At 40.5% G+C, this 7,500-nt stretch overlaps 1 protein-coding gene across 4 annotated transcripts in view; it reads left to right on the plus strand.

The window, feature by feature from the left end:
• Positions 1-7,500, plus strand: part of LOC113821596 (zinc finger protein rotund) — a 656,570-nt gene that overhangs the window by 110,184 nt on the left and 538,886 nt on the right. Inside the window, exon 2 of one of the 4 annotated variants that reach the window (XM_070140821.1) lies at positions 1,575-1,627. The exons of the other annotated variants lie outside the window; for them this stretch is intronic. The gene's annotated coding sequence lies outside the window, so the exon portion shown is untranslated. The remainder of the gene's footprint in view (positions 1-1,574; positions 1,628-7,500) is intronic. 4 annotated transcript variants of the gene reach the window in all.

The following is a 7,500-nucleotide window of genomic DNA, read 5'->3' on the forward strand; positions in this document are numbered from 1 at the left end:
AATAACGACGTTCTCTCCCTGCCGGCGTAACATTATCCACTTTGGCTTATTGACCAAACTTCCTTTAATTTCCCCGATGTCACGAGCAATTAAGGCCACCGGGCCTGTCCGCGGCGCCGTGTACCAGCTGATCAAGACGTAAACATACGCATTACGACGCCGCCACCTGCGCTCAGATTGAAACAGAAGATGGCGAAAAAAAACCCGAACGCCGTTGCGAATTCCCTGGGAACGGGGGCGTCGCCGACAGGAGGGAAGGGGCCGGGAGAGAGGTAGTGGGGAGCGGTGGGCGTCGACGGGGGGTGTCAATGAGGATCCTGCAAGGACTGGTTTTGGCAGCCATGGGCGCCGCGCCTCGACCCTTTCCTGGGGTGTGATTACGTGCAATTGCGCTCGGCGACTCGCTACCAGAAAATCTGTAATTACCATAAGTGAAATCCAGGAGGAAATGAATGCGCCGCCCGGTGACACACGGAGCAATCGCCGCCTTCCCGGGAGACTCGCACGCGGGCGGGTGCTCTGCTCGCTGCTTTCCGTCCGTGCGCTGTACCTGCCTGCATATCGACCTATCTCTTTTCTGCTTTCTCGTATATCTATATTTTTTCCTCTTCTCTGTTTTCTTTGCAGTCTAGAAGACTTCCAGCCGAACGCCGGACACGACGAATAAGAAGAAATATTGCTGCTGAAACTTATATCCAAAATGAATGCAAATATTTATTGCAATAATATCCCTCCGAAACGTAAAAAAAATGTTAATAAACAAAGTAAAATGTGTGGTGTATATTACAAATCTGCATAGTAGATAATGCGACACCTTACAAATTATTTTAGTGCTTAGTGCATTTTCTATATTATTTCATGTACTCAGTAAATGTTCCATCGTAAAATGATTCACAATGTTGCGATTTTAAGCTTGGCTTGTGGCCTGACACTATCATTATCATGATTAATATATGATTTATATGGAATACCCGTGTACACACGGGCATTCACACACTCATACACATTCATACACATTCACAAAATGAACTAATGAATGAATAGTTGATGAAAATAGATATAAGAATAAAGAGATGCACTTCCTCCCCACGCATACACAACAAAGGATATAACATGGGGCCATTTTGCTTAAAACATCCAGCCGCGTCATCACATGACCACTGACCGAGCAGTAATCATCTCCCTCACCCCTTATCTTCTCCCTTCTCTCCCTCCCCATTCCCTCTCTCCCTCCCCATTCCCTCTCTCCCTCCTCACTGCCATTCTCCTTCCTCCTCCCCTTTTTTTCTCCCCCTCCCCATCCCCATACCTCCCACCCCATTCCCCTCCTCCACCCCTCTTCCACTCCCCCTCCCCAGTCCCCTTTCTCTTCCTCCCTTGACCGTGAAAATCAGAAACTAAATCCCCAACTCTCTTATTTGCATAATACCTGTGACTTTCCCGTTTTCTGCCGTCCGTAAGAATAGCCCTTGCATGCCCCGTATCACTGGCGGCTGCCCAACGACTTGTGATTTGTGATATGCAGATTACCATGCTTAAATTGACAACTTCCTTTCTCTCTTTCTCCCCAACAGGTAACGTGTTATCTCCACACCTGTTGAGGACTGGCCGATCCCACCAGGAAAAGGTACTTGTTGTAGAACTGTCATGACGAATGGCTAATTGATTTTAAGATTTCCCTTTTTTATTTTTTTTATTTTGTTCTTTTGTGGTATATGTGATTTTTTTTAAATTTCTCTTCTACCTATTTCTTTATCCTTCTTCACATACTCCCCCTTATCCTTAGTGTATCTTATTCTAGTATGCTTTTTTATTGTCTGCAGTATCTTCCCTTCTAATTTGTGTATTCTTTCTATGTATTTTGTTCAGTATTCATTGTAAATATACTCGTTTCATCTGCACTTACTATACATTACTTTTCACTCCCTCCTGTTCACTTCACGCGAGCACATCGGAAGGGATTTTAACACAGTCAGTCCCTTCAATTTTCCTATACGTCTCCCTCAACCCTTCCTCTCAAAATAAGCAAGCATATTGGAAGGCAACATACCAACCGTTCACTATTTTTCTTTGACTCCTTCCTCTCAGGTCTAGAACGCGCAAGCTCATCGGAAGGGAACATATCATACAGCCGTTTCCCTTCGCTTCCCCTTTACCCGGGACTTCACTTCCCATCAATTCACCTTTCCGATCTTCCACTTGTCATCCATCCATCATTTTACTGCTGCATTTTCCATCAATTAATTTGGGAGTTATTCCCGTTCCGTTTACGCATATCGCATCGAATCATCACAGGAAGTGGGAAGGAAGGAGGGGAAGGGGGAAGCAATAGACCAATAGGCAGATAGAGAAAGAAAGACGGAGAAAGAGAGAGACATAGTGGGAGGGAGAGATACAGCCAGATAGATATACAGGCACACACTTATGCAATCATAGGCTAATACAGACTTGGGCAGAGACAAATAGACAAAGAAAGACAGTAAGGGTAGGCATATACGTGCAAGGTTGATATACCTGAATGAAATCCAGTGGTTGGTGCGGGTGTGGTTTGTATGGGAAGTGGGAGTAAAGGATGGGATGTATATGGATATGGTTAAAACAACCGAATGAGCACCAAAGACTTATTGAATGTGGTTGACGAAGGTTGGGAGAAGGAGGAGGGGGGTGATACATGAAAGAGAGGTGAGGGTGAAAGAGGGGGTGGCGGAGGAGGGAAACAAAAGCTCCCGCTAGTCTATAATTTGCATTATCTGTCATAATTATCAAGTGGAGCTTAGTCATTTAGTGATTTTCTAGCCCGACTCCTGTCTTATTATATTCGCCATTATCCTTAGGTTAATCCGCTCGGTTTGCGCGACGTGGGAAGACCTGTGCTGGGGGGTAGGGCGTTGGGTGTAGGTTTGTAGGGGGTTGTGTATGAAATTCTGTAAGAAAAAATAGATACCTAAGCGATGTATGTATGTAAGGATGTATGTATGTATTTATCTATACATATGTTATATATATATGGATGCATATTTCAGTATGTATGTGTACAGGTGTGTATGCTGGTGTAGATATGCATTTATGTGTATATATTATGTTTAGTTTCACAAAGGGATGGATGTATGAACATTATTTCCAGGTGTAGTGAGACCTTTATGGATTATTCTGTTCAATAGTAGTTTGTTATACTTCATTCTGCCGGACAGCGTATTGTGATTATTCATTAAATATGCATTGTTATCTCCTTTGCCTGTATGAAATTACCTGCTAATACGCTATGTGTTCTTCGCATGTCCAATATATTTTGAAATTAGTTTTAAGTTATATAGATAGATGTACATATGGATGCACATGCACTCTCTCTCTCTCTCTCTCTCTCTCTCTCTCTCTCTCTCTCTCTCTCTCTCTCTCTCTCTCTCTCTCTCTCTCTCTCTCTCTCTCTCTCTCTCTCTCTCTCTCTCTCTCTCTCTCTCTCTCTCTCTCTCTCTCTCTCTCTCTCTCTCTCTCTCTCTCTCTCTCTCTCTCTCTCTCTCTCTCTCTCTCTCTCTCTCTCTCTCTCTCTCTCTCTCTCTCTCTCTTCTTTCTTTCTTCTTTCTTTCTTTCTTTCTTTCTTTCTCTCTTTCTTTCTTCTTTTCTTTCTCTCTCTCTCTCTCTCTCTCTCTCTCTCTCTCTCTCTCTCTCTCTCTCTCTCTCTCTCTCTCTCTCTCTCTCAACGTGACACCAAACGTATGTGAAGGAAATTTTTATACAGAAGAAGCGTCCCTACACCGAGTCTAGGGTTTGACCGAGTCTTGTCTTGTCATTAAGGACGACAGAACCCGCCGGCGAGCAAGGACTAGCCAGCATGACTACTCGAATATTAATGAAATTAGTGGACTGCGCCTCGCATTTCTCCTCGGATCTGTGACAGAGAGCATTAACTTTTAGAGCAATACTAGGATGTAGCTACACTGTACATTAGCAAGAATAATGGAATGAAATAAAATTATACATCCCCCCTCGCCAATCGAGAAAGATGTATCGGGGTGATTTTTGCATGAATGAGTAGCGTATTCGTGTTAAATGCGGGGAAGCGTCTCGGCGAATCCGACTTCAAAAGGTGGGGAGCGAGGGGGCGGGGGGAGATGGGAGGAGGGAGGTTCCGGCGTAGACACCGTTCCGATACGGGCGATAATGCCTTGCCCCGGCGAGATTAGTATATAACCATTGTGTGCGTGGGTTCGTGACAGCTGGCGCGGGGGCTCCGGGTATTGCAAATAAATATTCCATTCAATTGCTGTCTCTGCATGTTAAGGACGGCATTGCATGGTGCCACCGGGCGAGGCACTGTCACGCGCGGCGCTCCTTCGGCTGCCGGTCGAGTAGCACGTGCCATCTTTCAAATTTGGGGTTTTATTATTGTGTGTGCGAGTGGGGCGGGGAGTATTATTCGGGCTGTTGAAACGGCGTGACTTTCGTAGCGGTGCGAGGATGCATTATTCTTTATTTTGCACACTGCGCTGAAAGCCTCTCGCATGATACGAGGTTGGCAATGCGGTTGCTTGATAAACTAATGTATCTTTGATTGTTTACATTGCGTTCTTTCAAATATTCCTGTGTGCGTTGATCATGATGATGCTCTTTGTATACGTAGATATGAATCATGCGATAGCGTTTCTCACGAATATACACATTTGAACTTAAACACAAAAGCACCCGGATAATACATATACACACGGACGAACGAGCTAGTGCAGATATGATGCGTAAATATAAGACTGTGATGATGATAATGATTAAATAGTAACGATAACAGTTATGAAAATAATGATGATGATGATAATGATAATGGTGATAATGATATCCTATTAATAATGATAATGAAAACGAGGATGAAAGTAGTAACAATGATGGTAGTAATAAAAAAATATATATTGATAAAGGTAATATAATCCAAGATGATAATTATTATAATTACAATAATAATGATAATGATTTTATGATAGAATCATGATAATGATATGAATTATGACGATAATGGCATAAGAATGAGAATGATTATAATAGTAATGATGATGGTAGCCGTAAAAAATATAATAATGATGGCAGTGATTATGATAAGAAGAATGACAAGAATAATGATATTAATGATGATAATGATATTGATAATACTACTAATAATAAGAGTAATGATGATAATAATAATAATGATGACGATAATAATAATAATAATAATAATAATAATAATGATAATAGATTGTAATAACTGATTGTAAGAATGATTATAGTAAAAAGGAAAAAAAACAAAAACAATAATGATGGTAATAATAGCTGCAATGCTATTATTGATAATAATGATAATGATCATGATAATATTGATAAAAATTGCGATAATGTTGACAATGGTGATAATGATAAAAGTAACAGAAATGCTTCCTAGGTGCTCGGTGCTTGTCCATCTGAAACACCGGGAAAGCAACATTATCTCACGAGACCGGGACTGACAGCCTCTCCGACCGCAGAATCCTCTAACGAAGAGATGATAATGGTCTGGGATCAGTCGTCAGTCCTGGTACCTCGTTTGTAATGAGAAATTCGGTTTATTGTAACCAGGGCGGGAACGTGCTGTTGCAATCATTCGTATCCTGAATTTGAAGGCTTTGCTTTTAAATTTGTTATGATTTTTTTCTTTAATGAGGAAATGCTGTATATCTCATTTATGTAGACATTTGGAGATATCCGGATGCAGATGTCTCTTGCAGCGGATGGATTGAAACATGCATGGTAGAAGAAAGTAGGTAATGAATTGGTGAACATACAAGGAGAGATTAAGGATTTAATAAATATTGGTGTAGAGACAAACTGCCAGCTATCATTCCAAATAAGTTCAAATTTTATCATAAGGCTTCCCTGTAAATTGCGATTGCCACCTCCTCCATCTCTATTCCCGTCTCCCTCTTGTCTTTCACCCTTACTTCTTCATGCCTTTCGCTCTCCTTATCGAGAAATAACATTCGACAGACTGCTTATGGATTACATATAGCCAATACCTCGGGGTCGATGCGTCTCCGTCTTAAGCCACTGTATGTAGCGGCTGCCTAGTATTCAGCTACTACATGCACGCTCTTGTCTACCTGTCTCAGATCTGCCTTCATCTCTCACTCGGCTAAGAGTAGTATAATATGATTTCAAAGTTGGATAATATATGTCGCTGGGCATCGTTGGTCTTATATTCTGTATGCCTTTTATATTTAATTGTTATGAAGTGTATGTATATGTGCAGACAGACAGACAGATAGATAAACTGATCGATAGATAGATAGATAGTTTGGTTGGTTGTTTAATGTTCTTTTAAAGTTATGCAGACCAAACATTTGAGGATAAATGAGCTACTACGTCGCCAACTCTCATATTCTCACATCCATTCAGTCAATATTACTTCCATTGCTTAGTATCATTCGGACAACAGGGACATTTCTTTACATACAATTCTTTGCAATCCGGGTGTAATTGCAATGTCATTTAACAAGCTAGTGCAAATTGCTGATAAGAGAAAAAAATATGAGGAAGATTGAGGACTGCTAAGACAGTAAGAGTGTCATGGGATATGATAGTAATGCGTAATTGTGTGTGTGTAGAACAGATGTAAGTAGAAGGTTAGTGGCATAGATAAACACCTACATAAATATATAGAGTGCATGAGGGTGTAAGGCTCATTCGCGTTTCTGCAAATTGCTTATTTGTTTATTTATTTATTTATTTATTTATTTATTTATTTATATATGGGCGGGAGAGGGTACATTTTGGGATAACTGTGTCTGTATGCTTGCGTATGTGTGTGCCTTTGTGTCTTCAGTATAAAATAGTCTGAGGCGTATGATGAGTGTCAGATCATTTAATTAAAAAACAATATAACTGTTCCAATAGTCATTTAACTGTAAATTATCTGTGCTGCTAAATGGTTCGTAAAATGTTCGGCAAATTATTATTGGATTGTCAAAGAAACAGCAAAGTAAGGCATGTGGATAGTCATTTGCGTTAGGTATCAAAGAGGACTTTGATTACAGGTACATTAGTTGAACTAGAGTAATGAGATCAAAACATGCAATCGTAGATTAGCAGGAAGGGAGCAAGAAATTAATGTGAAAAAATATTGTTTCGAGTTAGAGTTTTTACGTCATGTTCACAGCGAGGGAAACAGTGGGATTTCATTGATTTATGTACAAACGCATTTACTTTTTATAACTTTTTTTTAAAGAAGAATTGAGGTATGATTCATCTCTATAAATTTGATGTATTTTACGGACCAAGGGTAGATGATGTTAGATCTTTATGTTTACAAAAAAAAAAGTAGCGGGAAGTAATGACAGACAGGGTGACATGTATACTGTCGGAGTAATTAGGGGTACACAAGGACAGGTAAATAAACGCACATAGAAAGTACTCGATGTACAAAGATCAGATTAACGCAGTACCCGTTATCTGTTTGATAGGTATAATGAAAGGAGACACTTTATAATGGAAATGATCTTATGG

This window comes from Penaeus vannamei, chromosome 27, assembly GCF_042767895.1.
Source record: "Penaeus vannamei isolate JL-2024 chromosome 27, ASM4276789v1, whole genome shotgun sequence".
Taxonomy (NCBI): Eukaryota; Metazoa; Arthropoda; class Malacostraca; order Decapoda; family Penaeidae; genus Penaeus; species Penaeus vannamei.